The following is a 16,688-nucleotide window of genomic DNA, read 5'->3' as shown; positions in this document are numbered from 1 at the left end:
GTCTGTGTTATCCTAGAAATTGTTGAGGTTTGTGTAGCTCCCACGATTATAATCTCCTCATTATGTCTTGTCCCACCACTGCTCTTTTAATGTACCCATTTAACACGTAGTCAAACTTGAGCATTACGTGATCACATATTGCCAGTCGATGTATCATATATTCTTGATATCCATATATTAGTATGAGTGAAGCTAAGGTCTAGTGATGATGATGTATCGTTCCCTCTCATCCTAGTGTGCTCGTTCACATGTTGGTGGAGGAGATGTTCTTGTATACAGTGTAAGGACTTGTCTCCTTGATACATATCACCATGAAAAACAAAATTTCCTCCTGACTTGCCAGTTTATGAATGAAATCCCCCATTATCAGCACTTTATCATATATGGGAAGTGATATTGTTTTACAGCTTCATTGTCCACCCTGATTGTTTCCTCATTTCTAGCATCGTATATCTTTGGGTTTGGGAGGCTTATATGATATTAGCTCTGCTCTTCTTCCCTGTAATTACTCTTCCCATTGTGTATTGTCTGACTGGGCCATCTTCCACTGTTTCTTGAGACGCAAGGCTATATTTTATTAACAGAGCCAGTCCTCCCTCTCCTCATGATGTGTGGGGGATGCTTGGTAGTGTGTGGATCATGCTGTGCGCTGTGTAGGGCAAGCTGTGTTGTTGTGTATGTGGGGCATGTTGTGTGGTTTGTGGTTCCCTTTGGTTTTAGGGCATGTTGTGTGTGTGGTGTAGGTCATGCTGTGTGGTGTTTGTGGAATATGCTGTATATGTATATGGTTTGTGGGGTATGCTGTATTGTGTTTAGGACAGGGTAAGTAGAATTTGGGGCATTATTTGTTGTGTGTGCTGTGTGTTGTGTGGGGGAATGCTGTCTGTTGTGTTAATGTGTGTTGTATGTAGCGTTGGATGGGTGGTTCTGTGTGTGTTGTATGGGGTTTCTCGTTTGGTGTTTGGGCCAAGCTGTGTGGTGTATGCCACTGTAACGTGAGATACAGTACTGGTGGTGCCGTGTGCACTATGATCATGCGGTTATGTCCCGAAATGACGGTATGATAACAGAGGGCCACTTGGGTTGCTATGATCCCGGCCAAGTCAGCCAGGCTGGCAATCAGCTAAGTGGCCGTACTCTAACCACAGCCATCAAAAATAGCCTGGGATGCTGGGGAAGAAAATGAGGATACATAAACACGAATGGATTAAGTGTATTTACTTAGTGCATCAGTACTAATATACACACACAAAGTAAACATAATATGTAATAAACACATTCGGAAAAAAGAAAATAGACAGATAAACAGGCTGAGAGACGGGACTTATTTCAGGGATAGGTAGCTGTGTCCCCGAAGGCTTTGGCACCACACACCTATTGTAGCAGACCCCGGGATGACCTACACCTTGTTGTTAGCCGTTCCCCCGCACCACACACACGGCCTGCATGTCATTGTGTCTCGGTGTTGGTGTCGCTGTTGACGTGTTCGTGGGCTCTGGGAATTTCCCCGTACCAGTAAGGTTGCAAGATTGTGAGAGGTAGACCCATCATGTCTTCTCTAGGTCTTACACTCTTACCCCATAATGTCCGCGGTGAATCGTCATATTTTCTTGCGTCTTGTTCACTGGGCTTTCTTGTGTTCAGATGATGACCGTACAGGTGTCTACAATACCGAGCTTTTTGAAGGTGGCAACAGAGCTCCCTGGGGTTGTGTTGTGTGTGTGTGTGTGTGTCTTGTTTTCACAAGATTAACTTTTTTCCTACTATGACGTGGTGGTTCACTCAGTGACCACGTGCTTTGATGAACACACGGGACGCCCCACCTCGCACCTCGCGCTCGCTTTCTTACTTCACGAACATATTCAAGTGTTGTGGGGTGTGTTGCTGTGTGGCGTGTGTCATGCTGTGTGGTGTAGTATATGGTGTGTGGTGCGTGTCATGCTGTGTTGTGGAGCACGGTGTTGTGTGGTGCGTGTCATGCTGTGTTGTGTTGTGTGGTGCGTGTCATGCTGCGTTGTGTTGTGTGGTGCGTGTCATGCTGTGTTCCCTGTGTTAGTATCTAGCTGTGTTGCTTTGTGTTTAGTGAGCGTCATAATTGCGAGGTGTCTTTTCTTTAAGCCTGGTGTAGTTAGCCAGTAGTGTGTGCGTGTGTGTGTGTGTGGCATTATGCGTCATTGTACAGTGTGCTTGTGTATAACTATGGTGACGTGGTGATCTGAACCAGCTCTCGCACCAAGGCTGCCGACGGAGGCCCCGACCCTCTCCTACCACCGCAGCCAGCCAGCCGGTCTCCTCATTGCCCCAGCCCCTTACTTATCCACTCGTCTTCATTATAAACACTCATTAACACTAAATATCTGTACTTGTTTCCCGAGGACAGAAATACGTTTCACCCGGAGATAGACGACCTTTTTATGTGATAATTTAAGCTCCTTCGTAAGGTCAGTTCTACAAGACTGAGAATAAGGACACTATTAACACCCTCACGATAGTGTGAAGGCGCCATTAATTGACAGAATTAGGTCACCATCGACACACAGACTTAAGAATATTGTCCTTCTCAACAGACTGAGGATAAAGTTCCGATCAGCAGACGCGGAGTAAATTGACCATTCTCAGTGTAGCAATGATCCACGGGTCCGGCCACATTACTATTCTCTTCACGGACGATTCAGGGCCGTCCCACACACCCACACGTCCGCCCGTGCTTGTGGTAGCATGGCACGGTCTCCGGCTAAGTAAAAACCTCCCCCTCTCCACCATACATTTTTAAATCAATGTCACACTTACATTTTGTTGAGTCGTTTTCTCTCCTTCGGCCTTGATGACCATCTGCAGACTTCTGGTCATGGAATGAGCAGATTTCTGAAGTATTCTTGGTTCATGTTGTGAGTCCATAAGGTCTTGATCTCCTGAATGAAGCGAGGCAGTGATGAGATGTTGCTGGGAGCAGCCGGCTGATCGTGTGTTTGAGCGCCTAGTACGCCTAAAATTCTCACATGTATCAACATTATCTAACTTCCAGTTACGAAGTCAGACTGTCCCCTGCTTAGAAATGCAAGGGCCAGCCAGCTTGAAGGAGAGGTGGAAAAAATACAGCGACTAGTAGCAAAGTTTCCCAAATACGTTTTACGCCGTGGGAGATCCCGATCGTCTGCCTCGTGGAGACATGGCACTCCACTCTCGTCCATCTCGCACTCCTGAAGGGAAACACAGCAGGAGGTATTGCCTGGCTCTTCACAAACCTGGAATCATGTGAGATATCTATTTTGTGTGTTTATGATAATCTCTAACTACGTTATCCCGCATCAACCCACGACACTTTCTTCGTATTCCACAAAGGTAATCCTTTCCGTAATCCTATATATATATATATATATATATATATATATATATATATATATATATATATATATATATATATATATATATAAGTATAAGAATAAAAGAAAGAGACAGGAGGTCAAGAGAAAGGTGCAAGAGGTGAAAAAAAGGGCAAATGAGAGTTGGGGTGAGAGACTATCAGTATATTTTAGGGAGAATAAAAAGATGTTCTGGAAGGAGGTAAATAGGGTGCGTAAGACAAGGGAGCAAATGGGAACTTCAGTGAAGGGCGTAAATGGGGAGGTGATAACAAGTAGTGGTGATGTGAGAAGGAGATGGAATGAGTATTTTGAAGGTTTGTTGAATGTGTCTGATGACAGAGTGGCAGATATAGGGTGTTTTGGTCGAGGTGGTGTGCAAAGTGAGAGGGTTAGGGAAAATGATTTGGTAAACAGAGAAGAGGTAGTAAAAGCTTTGCGGAAGATGAAAGCCGGCAAGGCAGCAGGTTTGGATGGTATTGCAGTGGAATTTATTAAAAAAGGGGGTGACTGTATTGTTGACTGGTTGGTAAGGTTATTTAATGTATGTATGATTCATGGTGAGGTGCCTGAGGATTGGCGGAATGCGTGCATAGTGCCATTGTACAAAGGCAAAGGGGATAAGAGTGAGTGCTCAAATTACAGAGGTATAAGTTTGTTGAGTATTCCTGGTAAATTATATGGGAGGGTATTGATTGAGAGGGTGAAGGCATGTACAGAGCATCAGATTGGGGAAGAGCAGTGCGGTTTCAGAAGTGGTAGAGGATGTGTGGATCAGGTGTTTGCTTTGAAGAATGTATGTGAGAAATACTTAGAAAAGCAAATGGATTTGTATGTAGCATTTATGGATCTGGAGAAGGCATATGATAGAGTTGATAGAGATGCTCTGTGGAAGGTATTAAGAATATATGGTGTGGGAGGCAAGTTGTTAGAAGCAGTGAAAAGTTTTTATCGAGGATGTAAGGCATGTGTACGTGTAGGAAGAGAGGAAAGTGATTGGTTCTCAGTGAATGTAGGTTTGCGGCAGGGGTGTGTGATGTCTCCATGGTTGTTTAATTTGTTTATGGATGGGGTTGTTAGGGAGGTAAATGCAAGAGTCCTGGAAAGAGGGGCAAGTATGAAGTCTGTTGGGGATGAGAGAGCTTGGGAAGTGAGTCAGTTGTTGTTCGCTGATGATACAGCGCTGGTGGCTGATTCATGTGAGAAACTGCAGAAGCTGGTGACTGAGTTTGGTAAAGTGTGTGGAAGAAGAAAGTTAAGAGTAAATGTGAATAAGAGCAAGGTTATTAGGTACAGTAGGGTTGAGGGTCAAGTCAATTGGGAGGTGAGTTTGAATGGAGAAAAACTGGAGGAAGTGAAGTGTTTTAGATATCTGGGAGTGGATCTGTCAGCGGATGGAACCATGGAAGCGGAAGTGGATCATAGGGTGGGGGAGGGGGCGAAAATTTTGGGAGCCTTGAAAAATGTGTGGAAGTCGAGAACATTATCTCGGAAAGTAAAAATGGGTATGTTTGAAGGAATAGTGGTTCCAACAATGTTGTATGGTTGCGAGGCGTGGGCTATGGATAGAGTTGTGCGCAGGAGGATGGATGTGCTGGAAATGAGATGTTTGAGGACAATGTGTGGTGTGAGGTGGTTTGATCGAGTAAGTAACGTAAGGATAAGAGAGATGTGTGGAAATAAAAAGAGCGTGATTGAGAGAGCAGAAGAGGGTGTTTTGAAATGGTTTGGGCACATGGAGAGAATGAGTGAGGAAAGATTGACCAAGAGGATATATGTGTCGGAGGTGGAGGGAACGAGGAGAAGAGGGAGACCAAATTGGAGGTGGAAAGATGGAGTGAAAAAGATTTTGTGTGATCGGGGCCTGAACATGCAGGAGGGTGTAAGGAGGGCAAGGAATAGAGTGAATTGGAGCGATGTGGTATACAGGGGTTGACGTGCTGTCAGTGGAGTGAATCAAGGCATGTGAAGCGTCTGGGGTAAACCATGGAAAGCTGTGTAGGTATGTATATTTGCGTGTGTGGACGTGTGTATTTACATGTGTATGGGGGGGGGGGGGGTTGGGCCATTTCTTTCGTCTGTTTCCTTGCGCTACCTCGCAAACGCGGGAGACAGCGACAAAGTATAAAAAAAAAAAGAAAAAAAAAAAAATATATATATATAATATATATATATATATATATATATATATATATATATATATATATATTTTTTTTTTTTTCTTTCAAACTATTCGCCATTACCCACGTTAGCAAGGTAGCGTTAAGAACAGAGGGTTGGGCCTCTGAGGGAATATCCTCACCTAGCCTCGTTCTCTGTTCCTTCTTTTGGAAAATTAAAAAAAAAAACAAGAGGGGAGGATTTCCAGCCCCCCACTCCCTCCCCTTTTAGTCGCCTTCTACGACACGTAGGGAGTACGTGGGAAGTATTCTTTCTCCCCTATCCCCAGGGATATATATATATATATATATATATATATATATATATATATATATATATATATATATATATATATATATATATTGGAAAGATCACAATTTTGCGCGTGATCAAGTATATTCCTATGAGTTCACGGGGAAAATGAAACACGATAAGTGTTTCATTTTCCCCCTGGACTCAAAGGAGTATATATATATATATATATATATATATATATATATATATATATATATATATATATATATATATATATATATATATATACTATACTATACTATACTATACGAACAAAGTGCATAGAAACGCGCACCTTCATAGAACATACAAACCTCCAACAGCCAGGATAGAACCCGGGACCCCTGTGCAACAAGTGGGAATGCTACCGCTAGGCTATGGGCCCATGGCCTAGTGGTTGCATTCCCACCTGTTGCACAGGGGTCCCGGTTTCGATATTGGTTGTTGGAGGTTTGTATGTTATATATATATATATATATATACATATATATATATATATATATATATATATATATATATATATATATATATATATATATATATATATATATATTTTGTCGCTGTCTCCCGCGTTAGCGAGGTAGCGCAAGGAAACAGACGAAAGAATGGCCTAACACATACACATGTATATACATACACGTCCACACACGCAAATATACATACCTATTACATCTCAACGTATACATATATATACACACACAGACATAAACATATATACTCATGTACATAATTCATACTGTCTGCCTTTATTAATTCCCATCGCCACCCCGCCACACATGAGATAACAACCCTCTCTCCCCGCATGTGCGCGAGGTAGTGCTAGGAAAAGACAACAAATGCCACATTCGTTCACACTCAGTCTCTAGCTGTCATGTATAATGCACCGAAACCACAGCTCCCCTTCCATATCCAGGCCCCACAGAACTTTCCATGGTTTACCCCAGACGCTTCACATGCCCTGGTTCAATCCATTGATAGCACGTCGACCCCGGTGTACCACATCGTTCCAATTCACTCTATTCCTTGCACGCCTTTCACCCTCCTGCATGTTCAGGCCCCGATCACTCAAAATCTTTTTCACTCCATCTTTCCACCTCCAATTTGATCTCCCACTTCTCCTCGTTCCCTCCACTTCTGACACATATATCCTCTTGGTCAATCTTTCCTCACTCATTCTCTCCATGTGACCAAACCATTTCAAAACACCCTCTTCTGCTCTCTCAACCACACTCTTTTCATTACCACACATCTCTCTTACCCTATTATTACTTAAATGATCAAACCACTTCACACCACATATTGTCCTCAGACATCTCATTTCCAGCACATCCACCCTCTTCCGCACAACTGTATCTATAGCCCATGCCTCGCAACCATATAACATTATTGGAACCACTATTCCTTCAAACATACCCATTTTTGCTTTCGGAGATAATGTTCTCGACTTCCACACATTCTTCAACGCTCCCAGGACTTTCGCCCCCTCCCTCACCCTACGATTCACTTTCGCTTCCTTGGTTCCATCCGCTGCCAAACTCCCAGATATCTAAAACATTTCACTTCCTCCGGTTTTTCTCCATTCAAACTTACCTCCCATTTGGCATGTACCTCAACCCTACTGTACCTGTTAACCTTGCTCTTATTTACATTTACTCTCAGCTTTCTTCTTTCACACACTTTACCAAACTCAGTCACCAGCTTCTGCAGTTTCTCACCCGATTCGGCCACCAGCGTTGTATCATCAGCGAACAACAACTGACTCACTTCCCAAGCTCTCTCATCCACAACAGACTGCATACTTGCCCCTCTTTCCAAAACTCTTGCATTCACCTCCCTAACAACCCCATCCATAAACAAATTAAACAACCATGGAGACATCACACACCCCTGCTGCAAACCAACATTCACTGAGAACCAATCACTTTCCTCTCTTCCTACACGTGCACATGCCTTACATCCTCGATAAAAACTTTCACTGCTTCGAACAACTTGCATCCCACACCATATATTATTTTTTATTTTTTTCTATTTTACTTTGTCGCTGTCTCCCGCGTTAGCGAGGCAGCGCAAGGAAACAGACGAAAGAATGGCCCAACCCAACCGCATACACATGTATATACATACACGTCGACTCACGCAAACATACATACCTATACATCTCAACGTTTACATATATATACACACAGACATATACATATATACACATGTACATAAATCATTCTGTCAGACTTTATTCATTCCCATCGCCACCCCGCCACACATGAAACGATATATATATATATATATATATATATATATATATATATATATTTTTTTTTTTTTTTTTTGTCGCTGTCTCCCGCGTTTGCGAGGTAGCGCAAGGAAACAGACGAAAGAAATGGCCCAACCAACCCCCATACACATGTATATACATACGTCCACACACGCAAATATACATACCTACACAGCTTTCCATGGTTTACCCCAGACGCTTCACATGCCTTGATTCAATCCACTGACAGCACGTCAACCCCGGTATACCACATCGCTCCAATTCACTCTATTCCTTGCCCTCCTTTCACCCTCCTGCATGTTCAGGCCCCGATCACACAAAATCTTTTTCACTCCATCTTTCCACCTCCAATTTGGTCTCCCTCTTCTCCTCGTTCCCTCCACCTCCGACACATATATCCTCTTGGTCAATCTTTCCTCACTCATTCTCTCCATGTGCCCAAACCATTTCAAAACACCCTCTTCTGCTCTCTCAACCACGCTCTTTTTATTTCCACACATCTCTCTTACCCTTACGTTACTTACTCGATCAAACCACCTCACACCACACATTGTCCTCAAACATCTCATTTCCAGCCCATCCATCCTCCTGCGCACAACTCTATCCATAGCCCACGCCTCGCAACCATACAACATTGTTGGAACCACTATTCCTTCAAACATACCCATTTTTGCTTTCCGAGATAATGTTCTCGACTTCCACACATTCTTCAAGGCTCCCAGAATTTTCGCCCCCTCCCCCACCCTATGATCCACTTCCGCTTCCATGGTTCCATCCGCTGCCAGATCCACTCCCAGATATCTAAAACACTTCACTTCCTCCAGTTTTTCTCCATTCAAACTCACCTCCCAATTGACTTGACCCTCAACCCTACTGTACCTAATAACCTTGCTCTTATTCACATTTACTCTTAACTTTCTTCTTTCACACACTTTACCAAACTCAGTCACCAGCTTCTGCAGTTTCTCACATGAATCAGCCACCAGCGCTGTATCATCAGCGAACAACAGCTGACTCACTTCCCAAGCTCTCTCGTCCCTAACAGACTTCATACTTGCCCCTCTTTCCAAAACTCTTGCATTCACCTCCCTATATATATATATATATATATATATATATATATATATATATATATATATATATATATATATATGATGAAGGATTCAGTCATAGACCAAAGTCCACATCAGGGCTAGGCCTTAATTGAAATAAGAGAGAATTATGACACGGAAAATGAAGAGACAAGGGAAAGTATTTGCGAATTTTGGGTGAAGTGAAAGACCGTTCACTATAAAATGTGCCAGGTCATAGTTACTGGGGAAGACATGAGAAGGTAGAGAGTTCCAAAGCTTCGACGTGTATGGAGGGAAGCAGTTGTCAAACCGGCCCAACCTTGAGTTGCCGACGTCCACACAGTAATTATGTGACGCAGCAGCTTGCCGAGTATTACGTGGTGTAGCTAGTGGTGTGGGCGCACAAGCAGCCAGCTCTCGGGAGCAAAAACCAAAGTTATACCTATAGAAGAGGGAAAGTGAACCGTTATTGCGGCGTAGGGCAAGAGGGTTAAGTTTGGAAGTTAGCTTAGGACAGTTTATGGTCGGACCATTTTCGACTCGACTCTGTCAAGTAAGGATGCAGAGCTAGAACCACCTCAGTTGTGAGAACAGTACTCCGTACAAGGACGAGTCAGCCCTTGTATAAACGGAGTAACAGTTCAGAAGAGAAGTTTTGACATCTATACAGGACACTCAGTTTCTTAGAAGTAGACTTAGCTATTCCTGTAATATAGGCTTTGCAAGAAAGATTGTATGTTACAGTATTACCAAGTATGTTCATTGAGTCAGTTGGAATTACAAAATTATCAAGGGAGAGACGAGAGGTGTGAGGAGTTTTTGAAAAAGAGATGGGTAGAAACTGGGTCATAGGTAGAAACTGGGTCTTGGAGACATTAAACATAACAAGATTTTGTCTACCCCAGTGAGATATCCTGTCCAAGTCTGAGTTTATTGAGGAAACTGTGTCAAGACGAGATGCAGATCGAGTGAGACAAGACAGAGTGGAATTGGAGAATGTGAATGAATGCAGTGTTGAGTCGTCAGCGTATGAGTGTATTTGATTATTTGTGGAGGAGAAGAAATCGTTGGAAAAAAAAAAGAGAAAAAGTGTGGGGGGGACAGGACAGAACCTTGAAGGACACCGCTGTTGATGGAGAAAAGTGTTGGGGGGACAGGACAGATCCTTGAAGGACACCGCTGCTGATGGAGAAAAGTGTGTGTGTGGGGGGGACAGGACAGAATCTTGAAGGACATCGCTGTTGATGGAGAAAAGGTGGGAGGCTGACATAAAGGGAGATCGGCCGGAGAGGAAGCTGGATATGAATGAGCCAAAAGAGGTGAGCTTAGAGATGAGACCCCTGATGTCTCAGCCTGTCAAAAACTTTGGATATGTCAAGGGCAACTACACCTGATTCCCCCAAATTTTTCAGGGATGATGACCAGACATTAGTAAGACAGGAAAGAATAACACCAGTGGATCTTTGCTTACCATGATCAGAGAGAAGACTGTGATTTGCGAGGTGTTTAAGGGTATGTGAGTTGAAGAGGGATTCAAAGACTTTGGAAATGGTAGATGATAAAGCAATAGGACGATAGTTACGGATTAGATGTATCAACGGATGACTCCAAAGAGAAGGAAAAGTTGTTTTTTAAACAGAAACAGAACAGACGAGCAAGCACAAGTGCAAGTTCAGAGGCACACACTTTCAGTACACGGGGATGGATGCTAACAGGACCATAAGCCTTGCTTGTGTACAGAGAAAGAAGTGCTTTTCGGACTTCGAAAATTGATTATGGGAAGGAGCATAGGGTTAGTAAGATGAGCATCAGGGGTGAGGGAATATTAGTCATCCAAGGTGGAGTTAGAGGAGAAACGGGAACCAAAGGGAGTTACTTTGTCACTCGTGTCAACGAGAGAGACAGCTATAGTTACCGTCAGAACGGAAAAGTGAGGGAAAGGTAGAGCGACAGAAATTGTTTGAGATGTCCTTACCTAAGACCAGAAAGACCTATCAGTGGATAACGAGGGGAGGTTATCGTATTTCCTTTTGAATAAAGGAACGCTTTGCCTCGGAGTAACATGCATTGATTACGGGCAGTGTAAAAGTTGATTGGAGCTGGATGCAAGAGAGATTTTCCAAACCTGACTTGCCTGATCCCTTGCCTGAATGGCCGCAGAACAGGAACGGTTGAACCATGGATTGGATGAAGAGGTTGTTCTGCAGGAAGAGGCGATAAATGCTTCCATTCCCGCAAGAATAACCTCTGTTATGCATCTGGCGGAGACAGAAGCATCATCTTATACAAAAGAGACAGTAATTTACCCGAGGAAAGTCAGAAAAGAAGTTACATAAGTTGATTGGAGTTATTCCAATCAGCTTTGGTGAGGTACCAGTTTTTACGTTTAGAGGGGGCTGCTTGGGGGGGAGGTGCCGTTAGAATAGATACATTTATGAGAGTGTGATCAGACGAAGCAATCGGAGGCGAGATTGTATAGTTACAGAGGGATGGACTGGAGATGAAAAACAAATCCAGATTATTAGGAGAGTGGTCACATCGGTCAGGAATATGGGTAGGGAGGAAGATAATTTGCTCTAAATCATTGAGAATGGAGAATGTGAGGGTTTCAGTCCCTTCACCATCTGTATGGGAGGAATTCAACCATTCCCTATGGTGGACTTTGAAATCCGCGAGGTAGAGGATCTTTTATCAGTGGGATTGAAATCCATTCTACTTGTGTGGAGGTTGGGATTATTAGTTATCGAATACCTTTCTACTTATATCCTCAACCAACGTTGCCTCCAAGGGTCGATTCCCGTCAGTCTCACATTAACCAGAAGTTTAAGTTTAACGGAACTACTGTCACATGTGGAGGTATATGACCGAAGAATATAGTGCAAAGAAGTCGCATTGGAACATACAGTGCCCCGTAACAGAAGGATTCGAACCCATACCTCTTGTGCAGAAGCTGGGAATGCTAGTCGTTAAGCGTGCAGCAGTAGGTTCAGTTAAACATTGATTACTGATTTATGTTTGCTTGATAGAAGTCGACCCTTGGAGACCCCCGTTGCTTGCGTATGTAATAAATGAATTATTAGGAATCGAAAAACCATTTCTTTCTGGGCAGTGTAGCCTAACATTCTCAGCTCTGAGCTCCTCCACAGGTCGTGTACGTTCGGGCCCGGGTGGTAGAGAACATACCAGGTATTGTTATGAACAAAACATACTCGAAATAGTCATCTGCAAACCATTTTCTTCTACCCAATATTGGTTGCCAACGTCCTTTTTTTTCTCTTTCTTTTTTTTACCTTCCTCTGTGTCGACCTTCTGCCTTGCGTTTCTGTTCGTTCAGTCTCTCATATAAATCTTCTTTGCTTGTCATCCATGGTGAGGCTCATACATATTCTGAATAGAATGTGAAGATCTCATATGTCCGGTGGATTGTGGTGTAACATGCGTGTGTGCTTACAGTGACACTTACAGAGGACGGAGTCACTTGTTGTTCCACTGGCTCACCGCAGGTTCTTCCCCGTCGTGTGAGGCTTGATAAGGCCGGCATTTTCAATGAGCCTTCACCGAATTCAGGAGCCAAACGATTGGATGAGGCTTCCCTGAATGTGGTGACTCTCTCTCACAACGAGCTGTATCAGCCACTAACACATTATAAATATACCTTACTGACGTCAGAGGGGTGTTCTGTTATGACTGGGAGCTTTTAAGAAATATTCGTGTGGGAGGGAACTTCCCGTCATTATAGAACACTTTCATGATTCGCTGCACTGTTCAAGCGGTCATGGTGCCGCCAGGTTCTCAGAGAAAGACTAACATTGTATTATGTACACTATACTGTCATCACACGACTTTCAAAAGTTCGTTGTGACAAACTTCTCAGAAATGACGCAAACGGAAAATTTCCTGTTATACTTACGCAACGACTCTGGCTCGGCTAACTTGGTCATTCTCTCCTGCGACCAGAGTGGATGGATCATAGGAAAGAATAAAGTTGCCGAGTTCGACGTGAAGCGTTGCGTTTTATTGTACATTATCATCAGATAAGGCGATAGTGGGCGAAGGTTATCAACGTAGGTAAAATGTGGGGTTGATTTAAACGTAAGTGGAACACTTAAAGCATCAGAACCTTTGAAAATAGAAGTTCCCTGTATAGCCTTGATTACTGAACTTATTACAACAAAAGACATAGTCGCTGTTAAGAGAATTTTTTTCATGTGATGTCATTGTTTATGTAGACACGAACGCATTCCATCACATGCTTGACCAGACGTTGATATATGTCGACTTGATATGAAAATGTAAGATAAATCAAAATTTACAGTGGATACCTCGCCTGACTCACCTGGGCTGACGAGATTTACATTAATTACATTAGGCGAAATATCCCAGCGTCTGCTGCGTGACGTCACGCGCTCATGTACACAGTATGCGACGGATCACAACAACTTGAAAATGGCAACCAAAACAATCACTTAATTACCATATCATAGAAGATAATGAGGGAAAAACTGGGACGGTAGGAAAACATAAGGTTTTCATTTTCATTTTTTTTTTCCTATTTTCCAAAAGAAGGAACAGAGAAGGGGGCCAGGTGAGGATATTCCCTCAAAGGCCCAGTCCTCTGTTCTTAATGCTACTTCGCTAACGTGGGAAATGGATGTGCTGGAAATGAGATGTTTGAGGACAGTGTGTGGTGTGAGGTGGTTTGATCGAGTGAGTAACGTAAGGGTAAGAGAGATGTGTGGAAATAAAAAGAGCGTGGTTGAGAGAGCAGAAGAGGGTGTTTTGAAGTGGTTTGGGCACATGGAGAGGATGAGTGAGGAAAGATTGACCAAGAGGATATATGTGTCGGAGGTGGAGGGAACAAGGAGAAGAGGGAGACCAAATTGGAGGTGGAAATATGGAGTGAAAAAGATTTTGTGTGATCGGGGCCTGAACATGCAGGAGGGTGAAAGGAGGGCAAGGAATAGAGTGAATTGGAGCGATGTGGTATACCGGGGTTGACGTGCTGTCAGTGGATTGAAGCAGGGCATGTGAAGCGTCTGGGGTAAACCATGGAAAGCTGTGTAGGTATGTATATTTGCGTGTGTGGACGTATGTATATACTGGGGGGGGGGGGGTTGGGCCATTTCTTTCGTCTGTTTCCTTGCGCTACCTCGCAAACGCGGGAGACAGCGACAGAGTATAATAAATAAATAAAATATATATATATATATATATATATATATATATATATATATATATATATATATATATATATATATATATATATATATATATATATTATGGACATTGGCATTGGTTTAACTCTGTATTTCCCGTGGTTGTCACCCCCCCACCCGACCATCACCTTATTATCGTGTAGTAAACTACGACCGTGCCGCCACCTCCTCCCCGCCACAAGTCATGTTCCCTCGCTACGCCACCCTCGCAGGACACCATCACCAACAGTTGAGGGCAGGTTAGTGTGGAGGCAGGTTACGACGCGCTCTGTGCTACAGTTGCTGCACATGTGACGGGCAGTGCCGCCCTACTTACTGGTAGCTTGCCTTGTCAACTGGGCAGGCCTTGCAGCGTCATCCAGGGACAGTGTCAAGTATCAGGGCGTCCTCATGAATGCTATACTATGATTAATGGTTGTCAAGATTCCCATCACTTGTGAGTGATGCAACGCCCGCTGAGTCTTCTTCATTGTCGCTCCCGCGCCAGTAAGGAGACCAGTGGAAGGTTGATGCATGTGTTGCACTTCCTTGCGGTTCTTTATAAGATCTTCATTGTGGTTTTGATATACTCCCGCGTGGATATCTGACCTCGTCGTTTGGGGCGTTCCTGAGGTACAGGAGTTTAGGAGAAAAATGTTATTTCTTGTGTCCACTTGGTCGCAGGATGTGTGCCAGCCAGACTGGAAGCGTACACTTGATTCATGACGTTGTCATTGTGCCCCGGGGCGTCGGCAGGACATCCGTTGTCCCTCCAGAGGAGACGTGTTTCCAGGATGAGTGTCGTGGAGGTTCACTGTTTGTTTCTTTGCCTACATTTCGCTCGACGTGTCTCTCACTCTGCTGGATATCCTTGATAAGCCACAGTTTATTACGATCATCGGTATGAGAGCATCTTTAACCTGAGACTGATACAGCTTCCCTCCAAATAAGATGACAAAATGGCCAAATAAGATGACAAAATGGCCAAATGTGACACTGTGGTGGCAAAGGCGATATCTGAATCGCTTCTCTCATCTACCACGTCAACTTTACAACCTGCTGGACTTCCTTGGATCCCCAGCGGCAGGAACACAAGCCCCTGCAGCGTACACCCTGAATCTATGTGGCTCTTTTATGCATCAGTCGTGACACAGAGAAGACTACAACCCTTCCCTATTCATTCGTCTGTCAGCAGAGCTGAAACAAAGTACGAAACTGTGTATAACAAGTATTTTTTGTAACAAATACACTACTCTCATTCTAGACGTATTTTTCATGTAGTGGTTCTCTCTCGTTCGTCTGAGAACAGTCCGACTAATTATGAAGTATTTTCGTAAGAAAACTGCGTCTTAGAGCGAAGAGCTGCGTCATCTGCACACGAGGTGCGTCACATGTTAAGACCTGAGCTTCCATCACTGTCGTCATGCACCACAGACTCCACGTGCCTGACCGAGAGCCAAACACGGACCTCTCGTGTTCAGGACGCCACATATGGCCTGTTGGAGGAGAGGAAATTATGTGTATATATCATGCAGGATGCAGATGGCGCTCTCAAGTTCGCCACCATCAATCAAGCTTGTGGTCCCACACCTATAATAAGCCCAGGCCGATGATGTGTTTGTGAATTTGTGGGTCCATGTCCACGTTTGGAAACACCTGCCCTTCCTCGGTGCAAAGTTGGGAAGGCAGGATTCACGTTTGCCATTCCTTGTCTTCTCTGGAATGTATAGCAGGATTCATCCGTGTGTTACATCTGATCAAAGCTGCAGTATACGTGTTTGTAAGTCGGGAAACTTCTATAAGTCAGCTGACCTTCGTGTGAAAAGTTCAGTTGGCACATGTCAGCGTTGTGTTTTTCTGGATGTAATGCGTTATCAGCTCTGATGCTTACTGCGAGGGCGGGAGCACAGTCTGGTACGTAGATGCTACTGCCTGTAATCTCTGGCATTGTGAACCAGCAAGACTCGTGTGTGTTCCTGCGACGATCCCAACACCTGTCTGATGGAGCAGGTAGGACCAGTGTTCACAAGTGGTACCATCTGTGAACGCTGATCCTTCCTCTATGACACAGGTGTTCAGATTGATGTAGGGACACAGGCAAGTCGTAATACAAGACTATGCCACTGTGGCAGAGTCTCACATTGTCAGGGTGCCAGAGGTCGCCGACTGTAACATCGGTGTACCAGACCGTCCTTGTGTATGATAGTGAGAGGGTACCAGGGTGTTCGCAGCACTTGTTAAGACTGCCGCTGATACAACGATATGGGTAACGGAGTGTCAAGGAAAGTATCCAATGAATCCCCTCCAGTTTTCTGTCAGTAACACGAAGTAA

Source organism: Panulirus ornatus, chromosome 3 (genome assembly GCF_036320965.1).
Source record: "Panulirus ornatus isolate Po-2019 chromosome 3, ASM3632096v1, whole genome shotgun sequence".
NCBI lineage: Eukaryota > Metazoa > Arthropoda > Malacostraca > Decapoda > Palinuridae > Panulirus > Panulirus ornatus.
This window is presented reverse-complemented; position numbering follows the sequence as displayed.